The 25,259-nt window shown below is 58.5% G+C and overlaps 1 protein-coding gene and 1 long non-coding RNA gene across 6 annotated transcripts in view; one reads left to right on the plus strand and one right to left on the minus strand.

The window, feature by feature from the left end:
• The window catches only part of CASZ1 (castor zinc finger 1), a 204,309-nt gene that overhangs the window by 71,860 nt on the left and 107,190 nt on the right, over positions 1-25,259 (plus strand). The window lies entirely within an intron of this gene.
• On the minus strand, positions 5,520-6,878 carry LOC137843536 (uncharacterized). The gene is made up of 2 exons (XR_011089573.1): positions 6,410-6,878; positions 5,520-6,082 (listed from the first exon to the last, which is right to left on the minus strand). It is a non-coding gene; the product is annotated as an uncharacterized lncRNA (long non-coding RNA).

The following is a 25,259-nucleotide window of genomic DNA, read 5'->3' on the forward strand; positions in this document are numbered from 1 at the left end:
CCTCGCCAAAGGCGCAGCTCTTGGCATTGCTCCGGGGGGGACACTCCTTTCTCTCCTCCCTCCCCGCTTCCCCTGCAGCAGCCCCAGGGGCACAAGGCCCCTGCCCGTGGCCAGCAGCGAGGCTGTGGATGCGGGGCAGCCCTGGGAGCCGGGCGAGCTCCTCCTGCTGCTCCCCAGCCCGTAGCACCCCGGGGCCCGAAGCCAGCCCGGCCCCGCGAGCAGCTCCGCGGTGGGCGCTGGGGAAACGCCTCTGCTGACGGGGTCCTGAGCTCCTGTGGGAGCTGCCCTGGGGGAGCACAGCACCCAGCACATCGCTCTGCCGGTGGGGCGACTGCATTAAGCAAACCAAACTCATCTGACTTCTTCTTTTACATATCTCCATCTCGAGAGCTATCTCACAGGGTCCCCAGCGCAGGCGGGCTGGGAGCTCGGCGAGCCCGGGGGTGCTGGCCCCCACGGAGCTGTGCTGTGCTGCTGAGCCACCTGGGCTGCTGGAGCGCTCCACAGCCATCAGAAAACCTCTCCCTGCCCTCCTGCTGGTGCTTCGCATCCTCAGCCTCGCTGCTGGGGCTGAGCTGTGCGGGGAGGCTCCTCCGGAGGCTGGGCTGGCAGTCGCGCCGTCGCAGGCTCTCCTGCACACAGCCGCGGTTTGGCCTCCCTCCTGCAACGCTGCCAGTGGCCCACGCTGCCTCCTGACCAACATCATTAGCGCGGGTATTTATATTTCATTAACAACATTAAGCCAAAATGGCATTAAAAGCAACACCAATGATAAATAGCTTATTAATAAACGGGCAATCGGCTGCACCACGCGCAAATTCAATCCCTTCCCAAACGCTTCTCCTGCCACTAAAACCAGCCGCTTAACTCCTGCCCTCCTGGAGAAAATTGAAGGGGGCTTTAGGGGAGGGGGGGATGCTTTAGGGGTCCCAGCAGGTGTCTGTCATTGATCCTGCTGTCCTAAGCCCTGTTCCCCCATGATCGCAGCCCTCTCCCTGCTGTGGGCAGTGCCCGTGGCACAGCCTCCCTCGGCTGCACCAGGCGCAGGCTGTGGCTGTGACCTCTGAGGACAGCCAGCCCCGTCCTTACTGTTCCCCGTGTGTTTATCCTAGGGATTAAGAATGTTAAAAATGTGGCTTTTCATGTAAGCTTGTCAATCAGTTTATTTTTTTGTTTTTGTTTTTGTTTGCCCCCAACTCATTAGGCTCTGAAATGACTTCCCATGCTCCTGCCCCACCCTAAGTACAAAGGCTCTTTTATTGCTCTTCCTGCTCCTTCTTTCAGCAGTAAATTAATTGCATCAGAAACTTGGATGACTTTGGAGTCGGAGGCCCCTCTCACACCACTTCTGGGTTTCTCGGAGGAGAGGTTCCCCTCGCCAGACACGGTGCCTGCACTTTCCCAGCGGGGAGGACGTGGCGCAGGGCTTTGCCGTGCTCGCTGTGGCTGTGCAGCACAATTCACTGCCTCCCTTGCACCTGGACACGTGGGTCCCCTGCTCCCTGCTCTGTGGGGTCAGCAGCACGTGTATACAGCTCCCAAATACCAGGGCAGCTCTCCAGGAGGTCAGGCTCATCCGTAGTGCTCTGGCCGTGCACCGTGCTGGCTGGGCCTGCAGGTGTAACACGGTGACCGCGTGCTCTCCCTGCCGAGGGCTGGCTCACCTTTCAGTTTGCGTCGTGCGAGGGCTTTACATGGAAGGCGAGACCTCTGTCCTAGCCTGGCCACGTCTGAATGTCACCTGGCTTGTAGCATTGGGCGTCGTTTTCTGCACCTATGTTCCTAGCTCTAAGCACAGCGGTGGTCCTGAGTTCAGGATTCGAGGTTTCAGCTGCAATTTTCCTGCCTCCTCCTCTTCCAGTCCTTGGTCCCTCTGTTAGGGGCTGTGCTGGGGAGGGAGCACAGGATTGCAGAGCAGCCTGGGTTCGTCTCCACGACCTGTGCATCTCGTGCTCCTACAAGGAGCAAAGCGCCTGCCTTGGGTAAGGGTGGCACTGAGGCTTCCTGGGACTGCGGGGGATAAAACCGGGCTTCTCCCTTCGTCCTCCTCCATTGTGCTCCTTTCCGTGCTTGCTGAAGGATCCCTTTCACATAAACCACCGGTGCCAGCCAGACCTCGGGCTCTTTCTCTCCTGTGAATAACCAAACCAGGACTCGAGGTCTTGAGTCGTGTGTTTGATGGGGGAAGACTGGTATTGGAGACTTGGGTGGGAAGCAGCGTGACTTCCCCGTCTGCTCAGGCACGTGCTTCGTGGGAAGCCCGTGGTGCTGCTGGGGGGGACGGCTCGTGGCTGAGGGCTGTGCCCTGCACCCTGCCTTCAGTCCTGGCTGTGCCGGGGGGTGCCCGGGGCAGCCCCCCCAGGGTCGTGCTGCAGGGATGTGGGGCTGCTCAGCACCCAGCTCCCAAAGCGTCGCGCTCAGCGCCCTTCCCTAGCAGTTTCCCAGCCCCACGAGCTGCCTGCTCCAGTGCGGCTCCGCGGCGCGTCTTCCCTTGAAAGGAATTTTAATCAAACTTGACTGAGGAGTTCTGAAAAACACGAGGAAGTAATTAGAAATATGAATTTACAGCCTGCTGGAGTACCTCCCTCTCTTTCCCTCTCGCTGCGTAACGCCTGTGTTTGCCCACGTCTCCTACCGTTACCGGCCTCATTCCTCAAGCCCTCCTCCGCTCCACCACCTCGCTCCAAACCCCGCCGCTCAGATTTGTGACCCTCGCCCAGAGGAGACAAGGGGGAGCCAGCTCTGCGGGAAGGCTGCAGCCCTCGCCTTCTCCTGCGAGGCAGCGAGGAGCCAGCAGGACAGTCCCAGGAGGAAGTTGCAGGTTCCCTGAAGGAAATTGGCTGGAACAGCCTCCCTGATTGTCTGTGATTTCCCAGCTAGATAGGCCCCAGGGGAAGGGGTAGGCTGGAGCAGGGTGGAATCAGCCTGGAAACGAGGATGGGCTGGATGCTTCCTCCAGAAGGTGGTGTTTGCTGCTTCACGCTCTTCACGAGGGTCTTCTGGGGTTCTCACATGGGAAACCTTTATCCTGGGAAGGCGCCGAGCTCGGATGAGCCTGGGCTGCATACCCAGCTCCCAGGGCAGGTCACGTACCCAGTGTGGCTCATGGCTCACACCGCAGTGCTGGTGGCTCTGCCCCTGGCTCCCATTTGTGTGTCCTCCTCCTCTGGTCCCACAGGGGCACATGGTGAGTCCCGGGGTCACCAGTACAGATTGGCAAGCTCTCAGCTCAGTGCTCAGCTCACCCCACGGCTGCGAGCCCTTCGCAGAGCGAGGAGAGCCGCGTGGGTGAGGCTCCAAACCCCGTCTGGTTGCAGGAATTGAGGGGCAAGGTGTGAGCGGTGTGTGGGGGCAGCAGGGGGGCTAAACCACTCCGGCACTGCTCCTCCTCTCGTCTTTACCTTGCTTTCTTCTTAGAGCAGCAGCAGAAGCAGCTGGGAGATGGTGGGACCTGGGGACGTGGCTCTGCTCAGACAGTTGCCAGCCTGCACGGGGATTAGGAGGGGCTCTGAATCCGCGGGCAGAATTTAGCAGAAATGGGCAAATTAGTGGCTTTGTCTGCATGACCCTTCAGCGGATTAACGACCAGGCTTCTAACCTGTAGCTTTCTTTTCCTTTTTTTGAGGGTTAGGCCCTGGGGGTGATATCTTTTCCTTGGCCCAGAAGGGGCCAGCCACCACGGTGCCCATGTCCCTGCCCGACGCGGGCTTGGGCTGAGAGCCCCCGGGGTGCCTGGCTCCGATCCTCATTTCCCTGGCAGGGCTCTCGTCTTCCTGACAGCAAAAAGAAACCGATCCCAAACGCCGTCCCCAAATCTGCTATCAAAGAGGCTGCTACTGCGGCCTTACCCCGGGCTGTTTGGTAAGAAGGAGAGAAGGGGGAGTATCATAAGTACTCCCTCGGGATCCCCTCTTACACTCTCATTTTCCTGTAACCACTTTGTTTTTTTGGCTAATTAAAGACTCTGAGCAGTTTTCAGCCTGTGGGGTTTCTTTTATTTGGTTCCTTAGCAATTAACTTTTTTTTTTTACTGAGCAAAGTTTTGACAGAGCTGGGTAGGAGCTGGGGCCCACGTCTTGGATTAAACTTCCAGGTCTGTTCTCCGCAGCCTCGTGAATCCAATCCCTTTCCTGTCCCTTCAGTGGCCTTTCTCTTTCTCCACGGATAGATCTTGGTCCCACCCGCTGCCTTCGTGCTTGCTTCTCTGCCTTCACGTCCCCAAGCCTTTTTGGGGACCCAGGAGCCTTTTTGCCCCATCCCCTGTGGGCAGCGAGCCCTGTTTTCCCCGAGGTGGCTTCCCTCTGTGCAGCAATTTTCCCAGGACCATCCCATGGGGTAGGAAGACTCCGACCTGCAGGAGGATCCTTGCCATGCCCGGGGGTCTCAGGGTGCTCACAGGCTTTGTGCCTTTGTGCCCTTGGGAGCCCTGCAATCCCCCGAGCCCCCCCAGGACATGCAGCCGGTAACCAGCATCGGGTGCATTTCTTATTCCGAGGGCTGGGGCTTTTTCTTGTTGTTATTTTCCCTGCGAGCTGTTCCCTTTGCTGCCACGCAGCGTGGGCGGCTGCCCCTCTCCACAAGGAGCGTGGGCACCGCGGCACCGCCCTGTCCTGGGGCTGCTTTGCACCCCCTCGCCCCCAGCCCTGCTCCCCACGGAGAGTGTGCCCACACCAGCACGGTGCAGGGCGGGCGTGCACACCTGCAGCACGCACACACACACGCAGGCACCAGCAGTGGTGCTGGCACCGCCGTGCCCGCTGCCCTCAGCCCCTGGTTTTGTCCGTCCAGCCGTCCGTCCTTCCATCCATCAGGTCCTCCACGTGGCCCACACGAGGCACGGCCAGCAGCAGCTCTTCGATGTGCAGGAATCTCTACAAAACTTTCTTAAAATGTTTTTTTTTGCTGGTTGCTGCTTAAAAAAAAAAAAAGCAGCACCACAAAACACAGCCCCCCCAGCCCGCCCTGCGTGCGCTACACCAAACTTTGTCATCTGCAGGAGGTGCCCAGCCTCGTCCCCAAGCGCTGCAGGTCTGAGACAGTTGGAGTGCAGGAGGGAGAACAACCGTGGTTTCCAAGGACTGATTAGATGGCATGCCAAGTGTATTAAATTTTGCAGACATTTTAACAGCAATATGCTAGATAGTTGGGTGTCCCCTGAGGCTGCTGGATTTTTTATATCCTTCACAGAAGGTCAAAGCCCTCTCCTGCCTGCCCCCTCCCTCTCTCTCTGCTGTCTCTCGCTCTCCCTTTCTCTCCCGTTCCGTGTCCCTTTCTCTCTCTGCCACCATCCCTCTTTCCCTTTCTCTCTTTTTTTTTTTTTTTCACTTTCTCCTTCTCTTCTGCTCTGTGCATGTGAAATAAAAGATCAGGCATTTGTGAGTTCCCTGGTGAGTGGAAACTCATGCGCTCCCTGTGGTCTCCCGGCACAGAGATGAGTGTGCTGGGGCTTTCCCCTCTCTTTTCTGCACTTTGTTTTGGGGAAAATATGTTTTCCTCCCTTCACTCCCCAAACATCAGTGTTCTCTCCCCCCCCCCTCCTTTTTTATTTTTTTATTTTTTGATTATTTTTATAGAAAAAAAAAAAGGGCAGGAAAAGAATCCATCTGGCATATGAATAATTGAAATGGCTCAACTCTGTTCCTGTTGCTGTTGTTTGCTCTCAGTTCCTCCTCCCCCGCCCCAGCCCCAGCATCCCCCCCGGCTCTGGGAGTCGAGGTGAGGACGGATGGATCCCCGCGGGAGGAGCAGGGGGCAGCAGGAGCTGGTGGCTGCCCCGGCCCTGGCGAGGGTGGGTGGATGCACTGCAAGCCGGGGGTGCTCGTGCCGGTGCCCGTGTGGGTGCCACCCCCCCTGCCCACCCCAGGACCCGTTCCCCGCACCACCCACGGCACTGCCGGCCCCACGGGGCTGCCTGGGGGCAGAATGGGCCCCTCCTGAGCACGTGGGGCTGTGCCCTCAGCATCTTCCTCTCTGCCTGCTCCCTGCTCTGCCTCGCGCGTCTCCTGGCCACTCTGGTCCCCACCGTGCCACAGCTCTGCAGGACGAGGCCTTCTTCCCTGGGATCTTCTGCAGCTCCCTGCTGCTGCTCAGGGCCAGTGCCATCAGCACGGGGCATCCCGTGTCCGTCCGTCTCTCCCAGCTGTAGGGCTGGGCTGTGTATGGGGTGCCAGCAGGGTGAGACACCTTGCACCTCGCTCCCCGTAGGGTGGGCGCTATGAGTGATGCTATGGGGCAAAACTTCTAGCAGCCTAAAAGAGCACACTCCTTCCTTCCTTTGCTTTCCTTCCTCCCTCCCTTCTTTCTTCCCATCCTTCCTCCCTTCCTCCCATCCTTCCATCCCCCATGGAGCACTCGGGTTCCCCGCGTGGCCCCACGGTGCCAGCCCCGCCGCCCGCCCTGCACCCAGCACCCAGCGCAGCGCCCGCTGCCTCTTTCAAACCATCCCAAGTGAAAGCAGAGAACTTCAGCACATTAATTCTGGATGGAGACGGGTCTCCAGATGACCGCCTGATCCATCTCCCTCCCCACAAGGCAACTTCCATCCTGCTCCCTACCTCCCCCTGCCCACGCTCTCCTTCCCCTCTGTCCGTCCGTCCGTCTGGCATCTCCCCCAGCCTGACGCGGGGGCCGGACCTTCAGACACCCCCCTGGAGCTGGAGGTGGCAGGCTGCCTCCGACGAGTTGTGTGTTTTGCAGAACGTCTTTGCTGTGTGCATTTGCGATGATACTTGGCAGGCGTCGGTGCGCGTGGTGTGTTTTTGGGGGATGTTTGTGTATTGTTGGGGAGGAGTTTATATTTAGGCTCTGTTTTTTGTGGTTTGGGCAGGTAATGTGTGTGCGGGTGAGCTGTGTGTGTTTATCGAGCTGTGTGTGTGTGTTTTCGGGCTGTCTTGGTGTTTGTTGTGTGGGCACATGCCTGCAGAGCGTGTGGATGGAGACGTGGGGATGTTTTCTCTTGTGTGGGGCCGCTGTAGGAGTTTGGGCTCGACTCCTGAGGGGTTTGTGTGCGCTCCGGGATACACACCCCACGTGTTACCTACCGCTCTCGTAGGCAGCGTTTGTGATGTTTACTAATTTGATTAATTCTGGTGTTTGGAGGGATGGGTTTTGGTGAGTCTGGAGCGTGCTTGGAAGGAATTTGTGTGAGTGTGCGCTCACAGAGGGCAGGAAAGGAGGCGAGGAGGGAAACGGGCTGCAAAATGCAGAGCTGGAAGCGCCTCGTCCTTACCGTCACTGGTGGGCTTTGGAGGGCCGGAGAAATCATGCGAGCAGTCAGATAGTTCCTCCTTCCTTTTTCTTTCCTTTTATTTTTATTTTTTTGAATCTTTTATAGATCTAGGAAAAAGCAGAAGTATTTCGGATGGAATTCAAATCAGGGTCATTTAAATATATGTAGATACACAGGTCTTTTTATATAAAGACTCCTACACACGATAAAGAAGTTGCATGTAAAATCTTTGGTAACCCAGCACTTGGTACAAATAATGAGATATTTATATCTAATAAAACTGGTTTGATGGGGAAATCATTCTCTTCTCTGCGCATTTCCATTTGAAGACAAGTTTCGGTGCTGGGGTTTGTTTTTTTTCTGACAGTAAAACCAAGGGTTTGGCACCAACAAAACATAACTCCCCGTAAATATCTAAATATCTGCTCTCTGCCATAAACACTGGGAGATGTGCCCCGTCATGTCCGAGGAGCCTGCGTACGCGCTCGGGGCTTTTCATGTTGCTCGCAGCGCGCTTTGCGGAGAGCCGAGACCCGCAGCGCGCCGCGGGCAGGCAGGGCGACTGCTGGCACCGGCACAAAGCCACCCGCCCCGCGGCCCCGAGGGGCTCCTGCACACCCCAGGACCCCGTCACCGAGGGCATCCCAAGCCCCTGGTGTGCCTCAGGGGGGCACAGGGCTGGGGATGCACCGGTACCGGCGCCCCGTGGCCAGCCTGGTGCGAGGGGATCTGTCGGCACAGTGCCTGGAGGTGGCAGGTCCCTGGTGGCTCCTTGCTGCCCAGGTTAGATGAGGACAGCCGTCGTGCTGGGGCTGCCACCAGGCCACGCAGCAGAAGGGGACGCCTTTGGGATTTGGCAGCCCCGTTGGCAGAGCCGTGCCCGGTCGGTTTGATTTTTTCCCCCGTTCTCAGCCAGGAAGAAGCGTGTCACGCAGCCAGTTGCTGGTCCTGGCTATCGACCGCCGTTAACACAGCTCTCACTTGGAAATGCTGCGCTGCGGGCGGCTGCAAGGGCATCCAGCAGGGAGCTGAAGGGTACGGGGTGGGATTCACATCCCTGCCCCAGCCGTGGGTATCCCGGGGTAGCCGAACCGCTGTCCTGGGGCTCCTTTGGTCTCCACATGCCTGTCCCGGTGCCTTGTGCAGGAGGAATTGGTGGGGATAAACCCCGGTGCTGGTGGCCCTCGTTGTGTTTTACATCCCGTTGGGTTAAACAAAGGCAGGAGCTCAGATTCTGCGCCGTTCTGAGCCTTGAACTGACATTAAATGGCAGCCGTAAGCAAAACGTTGGCGCGTGCGGCAAGTTTTCACTTAGCAAGCATCCAAGTGAAGTGCTCCAAGAAAGCCAGGCTTGCTTTATTCTGGGTGGATTCGTGCAAAGTTGGAGCGCTGCTCCATGGAGGCTGCTCATCCCAACAAGTTTTGGTAAAAACACGGTTCTGTTTGAGTGGGAAGCTTTGTGTTCAGTGGATTCTAAAGAGGGTGACTCACAGTTTGTATTCTGTTAGACTTTGACAGCGTTACCAACATAACGTAACGTTGCATCTGTTGATTTGGGGAGGTTTGTGTTCATTTAACTAAGCCGAGCATTTTTGCCAAGGCTGGAAAGCCAAAGGCAGAAACTGGGGATGCTGCAGGGAGGCTCGGAGGCCCCACGGTGCCGGAGCCCCAAACTTTCAGTGCAGCTCCCCCAGGCCCCGGCAGGATTTGTCCCCTCTGTATCCTCGTGGTGATGCCCACATCACTCCCCGGTGCTTTATCCCCACCACCACTCAGAAAAGTGCCACCAGCCTGTGACAAAATCCTTCTGGACGTGACGGGCTTCGCTCCATGCCGGGGTTATCCTGCTGGAGGTGTGGGGGAGATGGGGAGCACAACCAGGGCCCTTCCACCAGCTTTAATAGCGCCTTAAAAAAAAAAAAAAACAGCAGAAATTAATTCACAGTCCTCCCCGAAGAGGAACAAGATCTTAGTAATTGGCACCTGGAAATGTCACTCAGATTTCCCCTCCTTGTCTCCAGCACTTTGATGGCGTGTTTGCTGCTGGATGTGACTTTAACAAAAAAGTTAAAAAAAAAAATTAAAAAATAAATAAAATAAATTTAAAAAAGCCCTTCCTTCATGCATATGGAGTTTTTTGGAAAAAAAAAAAAAGGTATTTTAATGCTTTCTATTAAATTGGGACTAAAAGTGGTGTCTTAATTTGCATTCATTAGCATATTTGCATATAGATCACTGAAATGGTGGAAGAGGAGAAGAGCCTATAAATGAAAATTCTTTTAAAGGCGCAGGCAGCCTTTTAGGTACTTTCAGCCTCTCTCCCCTTCGCCAACCTCCCCTTGACCTCTGGCTGGGGGGTGTTCGCCACGGGGCTGGAGGCTGCACGGGGTGGCCGGGGCTCCTGGGTATTGGGGCTCCTGGTGGCCAGGTTTGGGATTTGGGGCCTGCGGCCAGCCCCGGGGCAGCGAGGAGAGGCTGAGGGTGGAGAGGCTGCAGGAGGGGAGCTGCGGGTCCCCATGCCTGAGGTCTCCAAAGCCTCCTCGTTCATCTCCTTCTCCTGCCTGAGGAGCTCAGAGTGTGTGGGTGGCGATGGGGGCGAGAGGAGGGCTGGGCCACGAGAGTCCAGTGGGGTTTTTAGGGGGTTGCCTGGCTGGATGGGTGGAAAAGATGCTCTCGCAGCTCAGCTCTGTCCTCCAGATCTGTCGCTGGGCTTTAATTCCTCTGCTCTGCTCCCGCATGCTTTCTGTGTAGTCTCTCCTGCAAAAAAAAAAAAAAAAAAAGATCTTTTTTACATCATAAAACAGGGGGAAAAGCGTTTGTAATTCTCCCCAGGCTTTGCACTGATTTGTTTGTGGTCGGTTATAATAATAAGAGGCACAGTTATTCTTTTTTTTTTTTTAATAAATTGCCCTGTGATGCGAGGTGCCGTGCAGCTTCAGACCTTCACACTCCGCTTCTTGCCTGGCTGCGCTGCCGGGCTCCGAGGAGCAGCTCGAGAGGCTCCCGGGTGCTCGTTGCAGCCCGCGGGTGGCTGCGGCTTCCCCCACAGATGGGGCAGCTCCTTCCCGGCCAGGACTGGAGCACGGAGATGGATCAGTGAGGAGGAACAGCCCTTCCTGGGGAGCTGGGATGGGGATGGAGAGGGGAGCAGCAGCACCCAGCGGGGTGCGACGTGCCCAAGGTCACGGAACAGGTCGGAAACGGAGCGTGGAGGAGCTCTGCCCTGACACGGAGCCGTGCTGCGGGCAGGCTCCAGTGTGCTCGAGGAGAGTTCCCCGGCATTCAGGAGAAATTCAGGCAAAGGCAGCAAGATAAAAACAGCGACTGAGGCTGCAGCTGGCGCTGAGCCGGGCTGATCCTGGGTAATCAGATTGCCGGCCCTGTCCGGGAGCTGATTTGGCCGGGCACGAGCGTGCCAGCACCGTGCTGGGCGCAGGGCTCCCCGCTCCCCAAATGTGCCCTGGTGATAAAGCGGGGAGAAAATGGGATGAGGGAGTTCGGCTGGGGTGTCTGAGGAAGGGAAGGAGAGGGATCGGTGCCCCAGTGGGGCTCAGCTCCGTCCCTAATCTGGGATTTGGGTAAATGGGAGCCTGCTGCTGGCTCGCACCGGGCAGCCCCAGCATCCCGTGGACACGGCACGGGGAGAGGCTCCTGCCCAGGCTCCTGCCCAGGCTCCGCCGTGGTTCCCCGGCCCACACGGAGCTGAATGGGCTGGAAACGGGGAGGGCTGGGGCCGGGGGAGCCGGCGCTGCACCGCTAATGAAAATCGGAAACCGATGGCACAGCGCAAGGTGCCCAGGCAGCAGGTTGTGGAAATGAGGAGGGGAAGGGGGAGGGGGCGGGGGGCTAATGGAAGCTTCTGCGAAGCGGATGTCGTATTGATTGCTGTGTGTCTATATTTATATATTATCAAGTATATAAACTTCAGCAGATGTATGGCGCATAGATAAATAAAATGCATGCTGAAAAATTAATGAAATGTACATGCAAATCCACCACCATCGATCACACCGGCTGCCAGGACCAGAGGGCTTTTTACTTTTAGGCTTTTTCCTTCCTTTCTTTCATATGCTCTCCCTCCTTCCCCTCTGAAAAAAAAAAAAAGAAAAGAGAAGGAAAAAAAAAAACACCACCACTTGAGAAATTCCTCAGCCTGGGCCCAGCTGAAACGTGGCGGGGGCTCGTGAGAGCCGCGGGGTCCTGGAGGCGAGGGGAGGCAGCGGGGCTGGGTCAGGGCATTGCTTTGCCATGGGCAGCGAGGGCAGGGGTCTGGTGGGTGTAGGAGAAGTAAGGAATGGTTTTAGAAGTGGGAGGGATCAGTCCTGTGCCCACCACCAGCCGCTCCTCTGGCGGTGGCGGGCAGGAGGCTCCATCCAGGGCTGTGCTGGGAAGAACCAGCAGCGTGAGATTGTGGGGTTTGTCACTGAGTGCTGCAGGAGCAACGTGTGGGGAGAGCTTCTGGGGTGGTTTTCCATCAAGGACAGCAGATTTCTGAGGAGCTAAACGCGGGGATCTCCCTTCGCATCGGGACGAACCCAGTCCTGCTCCTTGGAGGAGCGCGGTGCCGGGCGGGCGGCTGGCCCGGCTCCTGCCACGTTAATCCCCGTGCTGCAGGGATGTCCCGTCTGCTCCTCACAGCCCTCACTGGGGTTTTCCTCACCCAGCGAGGCAGCTGGAGGCAGGAAGCAGAGGGCTCTGTGTGCAGGGTTTGGCTCCCTGTGCTCTCCCTGCCTTTCCAGGGACACTTGCACGGCTCCGGTCCCCGCGGAGGAGCGGCTGGAGCTGGGTCCTTCCCGACAGCCTTTCTGCCTGCTTTGTCCTTAGGTGCCGTCCACCTGAGCAGCAGCTGGACGTTGCTGCTGTCCCTTTCCCTGCCGCTGTGTCCTCGTGCCCTTAATGCTTGCCTTTTTTACCCCCTGATTTCAGCCCCTGGGTTGAGCCGCCGCTGTCCGTGCTGCCTGCAGGTGGGAGCCCCAGAGCCCACCTCCCTCCCACCGTGGGTGCTGCCAGGGAGGAATTTCCTCTCCTCGGCAGCCCTCGCTTCATGCTGGTGCCACAAACCAGGCGAGGAAGCCGAGGTTCCTCCTCCCAGAGCCCTCCTGGCCCCGCAGAGGAGCAGGGACACGAGCCCGGCACCTCCATGACGGGACAGGACGGGACCCCCGGCCCCATCCCTGCTCCCTCCTGGAGCCAGGCAGGCCCGAGCTGGCAATTAAAAAGCGAAAGCAGCCCCACGAAGAGGAGCAGCGAGGCAGGGCGGATTTTTCTTTGACACTTTTCCATTCCCCCCCTGCTCCGTCTTCTCCCGGTGTTTCCAGGAGACTCTCTCGTCGGCTCAGAAAGCTGCGTAGGCCCATGGCGGCTCAACCTTTCCCTCTCCCCGAGCCCCGGTCTAATCAACCCCTATAATTTATGCAGAAAATATGATTTATATTTAATTTCACCACACTTGCATTGTTAATTTGAGATGTAATTAACCCGTCGCTATGACAACTAATTTCGTGATGCCGTAAATTACCGCCGTCTTTTCATCAAAATTCAGTTACTTTGGCTCCTGTGTGCAATGTACTGATGCAATTAGGTTGCTAAGGGCAACCCAAAAGTGTTCAATTTCTTTTGTGTATCTGCAGTGGGGTAGAAGCTCTGGTGTGCTATCCCAAAGTCCTGTTTTCTTTGCTAAAGAGCAGGGCAGACGAGTCCGTGGAGGAATGCGCGCGAGGGAGACGGAGCGGAAGAGTGTCCTGCGCCGGGGCTTCCCCGCGCCAGCCTCCCCGCCGGGCACTGCTCCGCTCGTCTGAGCCCAGCCGAGCTCCTGCTCCTCTCCCCTGCTCCTCTCCCCTGCTCCCTCCCGAGCTTTCCTCCTCCACGGCTTGGGGAGCGAGCGGGCAGCGAGCTTTCGGCGCCGCTTTGATGCCAAGCCCCGGCGGCGAGGCTCGGTCCTTCCCAAAGAGTTTGTGTCCCTCCGAATCCGTGTGCGCGCGCGGAGAGAACTTGTTTATATAGATCTTCCCCCCCCTTCTTTATTTAAAACAAAAACCCTCTGTGTTGCTTTTGTCACGTTAATTCCCATTTTGCCAACACCAGGGGCCCAGGCAGACGAGTTACCAAGGAACACAAAATTTTAATTAGTGTATTTTAATCATTCAGGCTTTCCGAGCTAATCCACATACCCTAGAGAATTCCCGAGATGCAGCACTGCTCTGCTTTACCATTTATTGTTGAGTCTATTATAATTACTGTTAGCAGGTGGGGACTGGGAGATGTTTATTATGAGTTTTTCATCTTTAGTATAATTACCGAAAAAAAACAAAATAAAAAGATGTCGGTGCATTTTGTTTTCCTAGAGGTTTTTTTTGGGGGGGGTGTTTTTATTTTGTTTGTTTTTTTCTTTTCTTTTCTTTTTGGGTATTTTTCCTGCTCTTTGCAGGCAGGTGCTCACCAATTAGTGCCTCTTTCTCTCTGTTTGTTTTGTCGAGCACTGCCTCACCTTTACTTTTTGGGGAAGGAAGCTGGAAGCCCGCGGCTCCCAGACGGAGCGAGTTCACTTCATTTTGGGCAGGAGATTAACCGAGACAGAACAAGACACACTCAGGATCCCAGCGACCGTGGGTGGTGGGGTGTGCTAAGGAGGGACGTCTCCGTTTGGGGCGAGTTTCTTGTTTTTTTTGCCTTGCTGCTCTATCCGAAGCGGTCAAGGTTGACCGGTGGGAGCGGTGCCGAGGCCTCGCTGCGGGGCCGTGCGTCCCCGCTGGGTGCTGTGACTCGAGGCAGCACCTGTAGTTTCACCATCCTGAGTCCTCCGGGTTTGATCTCGCTGTGGGTTCACCCTCACCAGAGGAATGAGCTGGTTGTGGAGCGCTGAGGCACTCTCTGCGCCCTGTCCCTGTGCTGCGGGCTCCTGGCGGTGAGCACCGGGCTCTGGTAGCTTAGCCGGGCCCCCAGGCGTGAGCATTTCAGCCTCCTGTCTGCATATCCCAGTCTGCAGTTTGGTACGAGTCCCAGAGCCAAGTTCCCCGTGTTTTGGGGCTTCTCTGGGAGGGTGCTGTGCTGGCCAGGACAGCTCTGCCCCGAGCCGTGCCGCGCATCCCTGCCTCGCCCCGTCCCGGAGAAGTCTGCCCCTGCTCCACCCGGCACGCCAAGGGCTGAGGTCAAACATTTTCTTCTCCTCGATGATGATTTTCAAGTTTTCCTGGAAAATTCCACATCTCCGCATGAGGCCAGGGCCCTGGCTGGGGTGAGAGCAAGCAGGATTAATTAATAAAGCTCAGTAGCGCACGCAGGAACTCCGTAATGTAATTGTAGCTGCTGGAAGAAATGGCCCTGGAGTCGGAGGAGTCTGTGAGCGCGGCACGGGGCTGGGAAGGGAGCCCCTTCACCCCGCACGTCCCTCGTGCCCTGGCCGCCTCTTCCCTTTGCTTTCCAGTTGGGAAGGGGCTGCTGGGCCCCCGGGTGTCCCCGAGGACTCTGCTACTGACCCCTGCTCCCTGCCCTGTGCTGCCTGCCTGGCTTTGGGGCTCTGGGTACGTTCACCTTTGGCACGGCCCCGTGGCCCCATGGGGTGCGGGGTGTCCCCTTCTGCTCCCTTGCAGCTCTCCGAGCTCTCTCCCTGCTGCTCCAAGCAGCTCCATCTCCACCAAACCCCCTTTGTGTCCCCTCAGCCCCATCCTGCATCGTCCCCAGTGCCGGGCTGCTGGCACAGGCTGGTGCCCAGTGCCCGGTGCCCGGAGTGAGCGCGGCCGAAACGTCCCTGGGGCAGCTGGGGACGGATCCGTCCCCCCGGGGTGACAGAGCTGAGCCCGGGCGGCGGGGGAGCCCTTTTCTTCTGCTGCCTCCAAACTTTCCCAGCCCGGCCGCGGCTCTACAAAGAGGCCCTGGCCCCGTGCGCGGGGCCTTCCGCACGGAGGGGTCTCGCCAGCTCCTCTTTATTGAGTCTTCAAGCGCTGGCAGGACACTCCATTAAAAAGCCATTCGCCTTTGTGTCCCCGGGCCCCCAGCCGGCTCCCGCTCATGTGACACTGGCCACAGTTGTAAAACAACAACACAAATAGTTGGCAACTACCGCGGGTTTTTTCAGGCCGGGGTCGGCATGGCAACTGGCCCCAGTCAATCACCGGCCAGGCGGCCGCCGAGGGGTGCGCGGAGCCCAGGAGCCCGACGCCTCTCCTGCACCTCTGCTCCTGCTCGAGGCCACAGCTCGAGCCTTTGCTGCATGGAGATGGTGCTGCAGGGGGGAAAAAGCCAGCCCTGGACCCCAAGCAAGGCTTCCCGCAGCTCGGACCCCCGCCGCGGGGTCCCCGTTGCCGCTGGCAGGGCGCCACGGGGAGAATCCCTCAGCACCCGGCGCGGTGCCAAAGGGGGCGTCCGCCCCCCAAGCTTGGCACGGCGCCGGGGTGGGTGTGGGGGGGGCATCTGAGTGTGTCCCCCCCCTGCCTCCTTCCCCTCGCACCTGGCAGCGAGCCGAGGGGCATCTGAGTCCCTCTGCCCGTGGCGCCGTGCCCAGTGGATCCGAACGCGGCGCCTCGTCCCCGCGCGTGGCCCTGTGCCAGCTCCCAGCAGCGGTGCCGGCCCCCTTGCCTCTGGCACGAGGATGCAGGGCCGGCAGGAGGCTCAGCACTCCCCAGGACTCTTCGCAGGCAGCACGAGCCCTGAGTTCTTGCCTGGAGGAGGGAGGTGGCACGGCCAGGAAGGTGCTGGGCTGGCCAATTTCGGGAGCCCTACAGCCCGCTCCTCCCACCCCCAGTCCCTGGTGGGTCTGTGGGACCGGCTGGGTCCCCGCTCCTCTGCTGGGCTTCAGAGCACCTCAGCGCTGCTGCCTTTCCCAGCTCTGCTTTAGGACTTGTTTGCCTCTTCCCTTACATCCCGAAGCTTCCCTGAGGCCTGCCAGGCACCGGTGTGGACGTGGCTGACCCCAGAGCCGTGCCTGCAGCAGCTCGCTCGCCTGCGCCCTCACCGCCTCTGCAGGTAGCTCCCAAGGCTTCCTCAGCCCCGTGCCGCCACCGGCACCGCCACGGCTCCGCGTGAGGCTCCCTGGCTGCCTCGAGTAACTCCTGAAGGGGAGGAATGTTCAAAACCCGCCCGTGTAGTAAGCTGGCACCACATCCAGCCACCGTCTGCTCTGTGCCAGAGCTGAGCAAAGCGTCGGCGCGGGCGGCAGCTCTGTCCCATGTGCCAGCGCTGCTTGCACTGCACGGGAGCTGCTGGCCCAGGCACGGGAGGAGTGATGCCGGCTCCTTTGCCTCTTTGCATCTTCCCCCTTCTCTGTCTTGGTTCTCTCATTCATTTGTTCTTAATTATTCGTTAATTTCCTCCCCTCCTTCCTCAATTTGTTCTCTCGGTCGTTTGTTCTCTCATTTGTTTTTTTCTTCCTTTTCCTTCTGTTGTTTGCTGCTCGATTTCCTTCCTTCATTCCTCTCCCACTTAGCTGTTCTTTCACTCATTCCTTCTGCTTTTCTTTTTCTTTTTTTTCCCCGTGTTCCCTCTCCCTTCCCCTGGGCATTCTCAGTCTCGGTGGCTTTTTCCTCGTGCCATTCCCCGTCCCAGGTTTGTGCCTTTCCTTCTCAGCCCTGCCTCTTGGCTCAGCACTCCCAGACCCGGTGCTTGGTGCCGTCCCTTGGGCTTCCATCCTGCAGGGTGACCACGGTGAGTGACACCCGACGGGGACAGCAGGGACGGAAAATCCCTCGCACTGTGCCCATGGAGGCTCAGGGACAGGCCACCAGCACCCTCCTGCACCCATGCCTGCCCCCCTGGCACCCCTTTCCCCTGCCCCACCGCCTCTCCCCGCACGCCACCAGCTCGTGCAGCAGCTCCAGCGCCTCGGCAGGCGTTGGGGCCGTGCCCGTGCACATCTTTGCTCGCGTGTCTCGCCGTGCCATGTGCTTTCCCATGCAGTAAATTACCGCCCGCCTTCGGCCCACCTCCCGCCCCCCTCCCCGGTACCCAGGCCCACTGAAGTGCTGTCACATAGTAGCTGGGTGAACTCGGATCCAAAGGTTAATATCAAAATCTGGAGCGGATTACCTAAAAATTACTTACAACACCATTAAAATTCTGAACTCTTTTTGTTGTGGCTGTAAATTAATTTAAAATGTCAGTTTTTTTGAGAAATCCAATAAGAAATTGAGCCAACGGAGCAATCTGTAAACTGTCTGGCACAGAGGAAAGTGTGTCTTTTCAATCGACAAGAAAAAATATGGGGCTTAACTGGAACCATATGGCAGCGCACTTGAGAGAAATCTGCTGGAGAGGAGGGAGGGAGGGAGAGAGGGGGAGCCCGGGCGGGCAGAGCCGCGGCTGCCGGGAGGGGAGCGGGCGCCCGGAGGGGCCCTGGGCAGGTGCACGGAGGTGGCCGGGTGGCACTGGGGTGGCCCAGGGCCAGGGGACATCCTGGGAGGCCTCCTTGAGCCCCTCGCCATGTGGCATCCCGCACGGAGCCTGCAGGAGGGGTCCCCGGGTCCCGGCACCGTGTGCGGTGTTGGGGACGGTGCCGGGACAGCAGGGAGGGCGCTGGAAGGTGGCGGGGTGGCAGCGGGTTTGCTTCCCCTTGGTGGCCCTCGTCCTGCCACCCAGCCCCTCCTGGTGACCCCTCCTGGTGGCAGGGCCCTTGGGTGGCTTCCTAGCCCCGACCCCAAGGGAAGGTGGGTGCCGGGGGGCTGGCGGGGCCGGGCTGTGACGCTGTGGCCCCTGCCCCAGCCCCCTCTGGGCTGGCTCGCAGCCCCGCAGCATTCCCGGTGCTGGTGAGAAACCCGGCTTCCCCTCCGTGCCTCCTGCCTGCCGACATGTGTTACCCATTAGGCCTTAATTTCAGAAGATTTACAACACATTAAGTAATTTGTAGGTTATTTCAACTTTAATCTGCTGAAGTCGAGAAAATCAAAATTAAATTCAAAACACACGGATCTTCAAAGTAGCGGGATTGGGGACGGGAGGGGGTTGTTTACCAGCCCTCGCTCCTCTCCTCTCCCATGCCACTGCCGCGGCGTCTCCCGACCCCTGCTGGGACACGGCCCTTGTGCCACCTTGCTGGCAGCAGGCCCCAGCTGGGGCTCAGCCACCTCCTGGTTCTGGCAGAGGAGCACCAGCGGTGCCGGGAGGATCCTTTTGGAGCTCCTCAGGCTCAGAGGGGGCCGTCGGGTTGCCTGTGCCGGCCACCTGCATGGCACGGGCTGGGAAGCGCCGTGGTGCACAGTGGCAGAGCCTCTCTCGTCTCCTGCACCCACTGGGCAAGGGCACGCGTGGCTCTGTCCCTCCCCACGGTCTCCTTCCACCTACAGCAGGATCAGAGGAGCGCTGTGCACGCTGTGGGTGTGCACTTGGTGGTCTCAGGGGGTTTATCCAGCTCTGTGTGCTCAGTGCCCCCCTGCAGCTCTCCAAACTGCTCCGCCGTTGGGTTCTGCACTGCTCTTCCTTAAGCTCTTGGGGAGGGAGAGGGAAGGAGCTCGATTACAGAGCTGGGAACCTTTTCCGACAAGCAGAGGCTGTTAGGGCGTTATCTTGGGGCTCAGGAGATCTGAGACCTGTCCCAGCTCCCCGTGCCAAGTTTGCTGTTGATCAAGCAAGGCGCTCGCCCCTTTGTGCCTCGGTTTCCCATCGGCGTGGCGGAGGCATGGATGTGAGGAGCAGGGGATGGATGAGCCGGGGGTCCTGGCGGCCGGGCCGGCTGTGTCCTGGGGTGGGCTCCCCAGGTGCTCTCCGTGCCTCAGTTCCCCATGTGCGCGGGGTAAATAACAGCTTTTTCCTTCTCCCCGGAGTTTGATGAATGGAAAGTGTGTGTGTCACGGCTCTGCTATTCAGCGCTGATCTCTCCACCCACATCCCAGACGGTTTCCGGGTTCCCAGCCCACCAAATCCCTCAGGCATCTCTTCGGGGGCCCTTTCCTCTTCCAGTTGAGAGCCGCCTTATCCCAGAGCTGGGTGGCGGGGTGCAGCAGACATCCCATTTGGGAGCGATCCAGGGCTGCTGAAAGGACGGGCGTGCTGACGAGTTGCTTTTTGTGCGTCCCTGCGTTGCAAGGGTGCTCAGCCCGGAGCTGACTCTCCTGCCTCCCCTGTCTGCGAGCCAGATCCTCTGGAAGTCGGCTTTATCAGGAAATGTGTCACCGAGTTACACGGAGGGCTACGAGCCCTTCTGAGGGCGATGTCCCCGCTTCTGCTCCAGCGAGGAATCTGGAGGTGCAGGAAGTCCTCGAGCACGTTGCGCCTCATCTGCATCTGTAGGTTTTCCTGCTTCAGGCCTGAATACCTGGCTCTGTCCATCTCCCGTTCTTGCCTGCGCTGGGAAATTTTTATCAGTCCCATCGTAGATTTGTATTTTCTCTGAGATTGCTTCGCACGCCTTACGCAGCTGCTCTGACCTGTTTGAGGGGTAGATATGGATGCAGATGTGGAGAACAACTCCCGGATTTTACACAGACCACTGGGCAGCCACCAGAGTAGTAACTTGCAGTCCCTTTTGGCCTGGGTTGGTTTTAAACCAGATGTCAAAGCATGTGTGGTTTAAAGCAGAAATTGTTTTCCTAGTCTCTGCAGAGTTCATCTCCTGGGTCTTCTCTTCGCGAGGAAGAAAGGAAAGGATTTGTGTAAAGCAGTTGTTTGCTAACCTTTATGAAAAGTCTTGTGTAGAAAAGGTAAAAATTAATTTCGATATGTATTAGCTGGTCAAGCTAAACCCGAGAGAGTTCCTCAGATTCACACTAATAAGCTAAAACATGTTAAAGCTCCAACCTGCCTTATCAGCGTGAAGTATATCTCTGTTGGAGTGGATGGCAGAACTCCAGTGACTTCATTAAACCCCCAATTTCTCCTCGGGGTTTTGGTGGCGTCAGGCAGCTGCCTTCTTTTGGTGCAGACCCATCCCAAGACCCTGAAGGCTCAGTGGGACACGTGGCGTGCACAGATCTGTGCTTGTGTCCTGCTGGGGAGTGGGTGGTGTTGGAAGAACCCCGAGTTACTGGAGATGAGCAGAACGTTTTAGGATCTCCTGGTGGAGGGAGGTGCCGTGGGAGACGAGCTCTCCATTTGGTTCCCACCTGGCGCCCTTGATCCCCTTGAGAAGATCAGTAAAAGTTCAGGCTTCGTGCAAGGCGAGTGAGCATTAGTGCTTTCTTGGAGCAAAAGGGGAAATCGAGGCACAGGAAAAGTTAAATGAATAATTTACAGGTGTTGGTGAGCCTGTGGCGGAGCAGGGAGTGGTGCTGGAGCACCCGCCTCTCAGCCCTGCGCTCTGACTGCCAGATCAAACGTTCCCAGACTGCCTTCAGTGGATGGGAGGCAGCCGAACAGAGAGTTGGCCTGATTGATGCCCTTTCTGCTCATAATCACAGAATCTCCCTGTGGCAATTCCAGCAATTGCTTACGTGGGAGGTAATGGCAGGAAAATACTCACAGTAGGATTTGTATGTGCTTTGTGTTTGCCTAAACCTGATCTCCCTGCAGTCCCAGAAGCAGGGCTCGCCTCCTCGGTGCCACCAGCACTGACCCCAGCGCCAGGCACTCGGGCGAACTGGTGTCGCCTTCTTGCTTCGAGTGCAGGTGGCAGCTGGGGAGAGGAGGAGGAACCGGCCACGTGCGAGTAGTCAGCTCTCCATCAGGTGGTTTCCTAGGATGAGTGTCAAGATAATCCACTGGGAACCTCTGTTTCTAGACCCTGCGGCCCCTTGGGATGCGCCCCGGCTGCTCAGCGCACACTACCCCAGCCAGCTGTTGAAAGCTGCCACCTAGTCGTGGCCTTGCTGACTTGCTGTGCCCTTTCCCATCTTCTCCCTCTTGCTCCTTTCTGTGCTTTGTGCTCACCGGTGGGCGCAGAGGTGGTGCCCGCTGTGCGCAGCGCGTGCGCTTGGTGTGCTCAGGGTACGGCCAAGGCGAAGGCAGGTCGTTGGGTTAAGGGCAATTGGGAAAGGTTGGGCGTGCTCTGCCCCAGTCCGATGGCGTTTGGTTCAGTGTCCTTGGATCAAAACCACTTCCCGGTTGAAGTGCTGACTTAGAACGAGATCTTGGAGCTGCAAACGTGGCCCAGAAATGCTGAGCTGGGCAGCAGTGAGGTCCCAGCGAGGCGCATCTCCCGCGGGCACCTCTCCGGGAAGGCACGAGGCAGCGCGGAGAGACCGAGAGAAGGGTGACACCAGCAAATCCCCGGGTGGCTGGGGGACATGGGAGCACCTGGCCCAGGAAGGGACACAAAAAGCTGCCCACGAGTGCCTGGTGTGCCGGGGGGGCTGCCTGTACAGCGGGAAGGGCCCCGGCGCAGCGGTGCGTGCCAGGCAGGTATCTGGCTGCCCTGCTTCTCCTTGGTGCCTGCGAGTCTCCGAGTCCTGGTTCACAGCTCCCTGCAAGCCAGGGATGGAGGAGATCCTATGAAAATGATGATATGTGACAATCAGTCACAGCAATTAGTGTTTTGGTTAACAGGCCTTTTTTGTTTTCTCTCACCCAGACAGAATGTCACAAATAAATCCTCGCCTGCATTTGCATATTAATTGGATCGGAGACGTCAAGCATCTTTCATTAAAGAAAATGATCTGCATATTTGGAGACATAAAATAGTTATTTTGATGGGTTTTTTTCATAAGATCAGGGGGTGGGGGAGGAAGGTGATGGGAGCAGTGGAAATTGAGGTAGAGTGAAGGCAGAGAAAGCAGCTTCTGCGGTTAACCCCGTGTGGCCCAGAACTAGCTGGCGCCCAAAGCGACAGCAGCGATATAAATAAATAAATGTCGGGGCTCCCGGCAGCTCGCAGAGCATCGTCCCCTCCGCAGTGGGGCCGTGGGGATGGTGGGTAGCCACAAACACGCTTCCATAACGCCTTTCCCAGCTGGGTGGTTGCAGGGCTCTCCTCAGCTCTTTCCTTTCGCAAGCGCACCTCGGCCTCGTGGCACCTCGGCACCGTGGGGTCTCCGTGCCATGGGTGCTGTCGGTGCCCTAAGGATGTGGCAGCCCCGGGGTGCCACAGCTCGCCTTGGGGATTAGCACCCTGCCCCTGGGGACAGCGGGGACTTGGCCAGTTGGGCCACCAAGGGACATCTTCATGGCCTCGGGCTGGTGTCACCCCGCTGCCGGCTGGCACAGCGGTCACCGGGGTGTCCACCAGCTCCCTGCGTTCCTCCAGGGGCAGCTCTTCCCTGCCACGGGCTGGATTTGAGGCAGGGAAAGAACTCCCCCAGCCAGCGCAGGTCGGCGGCGCTGCACCAGGTAGGTAGGAGGCTTCACTCTTGAACTCGTGCATTTCTACCCCAGACTTGGAGTAGTTTTTTCCTTTGTTTTGGCAGCAGCGCTGCCCAACAGCCCAGGGCGGGATGTAAGGAACCTGACCCTCTGCTTTTGAAACCGTCTGGGGAATTTCTGTAGGCAGCATGCAGTGGCTTGAGATGGATTTTGGCCAGGACACTGAGGTTAGCGCTGCGATGGGATCCAAGGGTAGGTGCGCGTGAAACTGCCGGTGTTAGGGCAGGTGAGCAAGTCACCGCTTGTCCGCCGCGCTGCGGTACGGGACCGCGAGCACGCTCCCTGCCTGCTGCGAATTCCAGGTAAAACGGATTGCCCTGAAACCACCGGCAGCGTGGTCTGCGCGGCGGGGGGAGCAGCCTTGTGTCTGCATCCCCTGAGCCCCCTCCTGCCCTCGCAGCACCGAGACCTCCCCAGGCTCATTTCACTGCTACATCCCCCGAGGACGAGCAGCTCCACGCCACCGGCTTGGGACAGGGAGGAGGTGACAAGGGCCAGCCAGGTCTGCAGACGTGGCATGTTGTTTGCAGAGCGCCTTGCTTGGTGCTTCCTTTAACCCGTGGCAGAAATCCCCCTGAGGACGTCTGCTGGGGTCAACGCTGAGCACTTCCACTGCTGTGCTTCAGAAAAGAGGAGATTTGGTTCAGAAAGCCCACCTGCCTGCTGGGCAGAGCGCCGGGCTTGCTGTAGGGCACCAGCAGAGCTCTCCGAGGCCTCGTTGGCTCGGGGCAGTTTCCCCACATGGCAGCCACGGCTCCCGCGTGAAGCCGAGAGGGCGAGGGCGAAGCAGAGGCTCTGGTTAGACGAGTCCTCCGGAGCCGTCTGCAGCCGGAGCCCGCAGTGCGGGGGTGCCGGGGTAGGCTTAAGGAAATCAGTTGGGAATAGATGCGAGATCGTTTCCCTTATCAGCCCGCCGGGGGCAGGTCTCTGTGGGCGTCTGCAGCAGCTGCCAGGAGCTGGGGAAGTTGGGACATCCCGGGGCGCTCGGGGCTGGCGTGGGGACCCGGGTCCTCTCCTCGGCCCTGCCGCGACCCACCCCACCTCAGAGGTGACTTGGACAGGGCATCGTGAGATGAAATCCTCTCTCCGAGCCTCGGTTTCCCTTTGTTTGGCCCAGTCTCTGCGGGGCAGGGGCTGCTTTGTGCCCGCTGGGTGCAGGGGGGCTCAGAGCCCGCAGACCTCTTCGGCACGGGATAAAACCTCGTGCCCCGGGTGGCAGGGCTGTGCCTCACGCCCCTGCCCTGCCCCGGGTCGCAGGAAAGCCTGCAATGAGGCAGGGCTCCTCTCCTCACCCCGCACATCGAGGCACGTTGCTGGTGTTTTGTTGTGTTTTTTCAGAATGCTGATCCTAGGAAGCCATCAGCATCCAGGGAACTTTATCACACACACTCGAAATAACCCAGAAAGCTGCCAGCCCCATATTAGGGAATGAATCCCCGTCGGAAAGTAAAGCGAATGCAGAATTTATTGACAGGCTCCTGTGACTGCAGGCGGTTTGCCACCCAGCCCCCACCTTTACCTCCACCCCTCCCCGTGAACAACAACCCCCAGACCCGCTTCTGTCCTGCAGCCTTTATATTTAGCACGTCCGCATCCCTCGGCTCAGCCCCTGGCATTCCCCAGGGGGGGGGAAACACCCAAACTGCGGGCAGGGGGTGTGCACGGTGTCCTCCCCCCCTGCCCCACTCTGCGGTGCCCTCCAGCTCAGTACAAACGAGTTAATGGGAAAATGGTCAATGGGACAGGAACCCCACAGCTGCCAGCCTAAAAATCCTCCTCCTGAGCTCCGACCGCGGCAGGATTTGGCACAGCGAGGTGGGTCGGTGAGCTGCTTGGAGCAGGAGGGGAGCAGCGCTGAGCCCCTTGGCCCCACCAAGGATGGGGCTACTTCAGTTGTTCACGTTAATCCCCAGCGGCTGAGTTTCCCCGTTTGTAGCTCTGTGCCCTCGCTGCAGCCTCCAAACACCTTTTGGAGATCCCTGGAGAGGTCCCTGGCGTTTCTGGAGCTTCTGCTCGAGTGCGAAACTCAGCTCAAAGCTTGGGGTGTTCGGCTGTGACTCCTAACCAAAGGTTTTCTTCATGAATTTTGTGAGCGGGGTGGTGCAGGAGTACCCGTGGGACAGCACGGCCGTCAGGGTGCGTGGCTGCAGCGGTGCCAAATGTCCTGCACTGCGCCTGGACAGGACGCTGGCACGGGGAGGTTTTTCCCTCGCAGTTCCCACCAGAGGCAGGGGACCCCCAGCCCGCGCCGTGCCAAGCCCACCAAGGCCAAACGTCCTCCCGGGGGGCTCAGGAGGCCGGGGGGGAGGCAGCAGGAGGGCAGCGGGGGCTGCAGCGGGGCCGGGGAGCTGGGGAGGGAGGCGAGGTGTGGGGGGAGCCGCGGCTCCGAGCGGGGCTCCTGTGGTGTGCGGACAGGAGCTGCGGATCGTCTCCCCTCAGCGCCTGCTGTCCTTTAGCAGTCGGCCGGCACCATCAATCACACCCAGACACCATCAGGAAATGATTCCCAATCAATTATAATTGCTCTTCACCTACTTCCTGTATAAATCACCGATGTTTTACTGCAGATGCCAATGAAACAGGGGAGCGAGAGGCTCTTCCCTCAACTTTCTGCGTGCGCCGGGCCCACCCACCGCGTTCCTCGGGATGGCCCTGCCAGGCTGCGGAACAGCAGGTGATTGGGATGTGAAAGCACTGGCAGGTTTTATTGCTCCTCCGAGCGAGGACGGAGGGGAGGAGGCGGCGGCTGCGAGCTCTCCGCGTCCCCGGGATCCGTCGGCAGGTGGGGAGAGGGGCCGCGAGGCAGCACTCC

This window comes from Anas acuta, chromosome 22, assembly GCF_963932015.1.
Source record: "Anas acuta chromosome 22, bAnaAcu1.1, whole genome shotgun sequence".
Taxonomy (NCBI): Eukaryota; Metazoa; Chordata; class Aves; order Anseriformes; family Anatidae; genus Anas; species Anas acuta.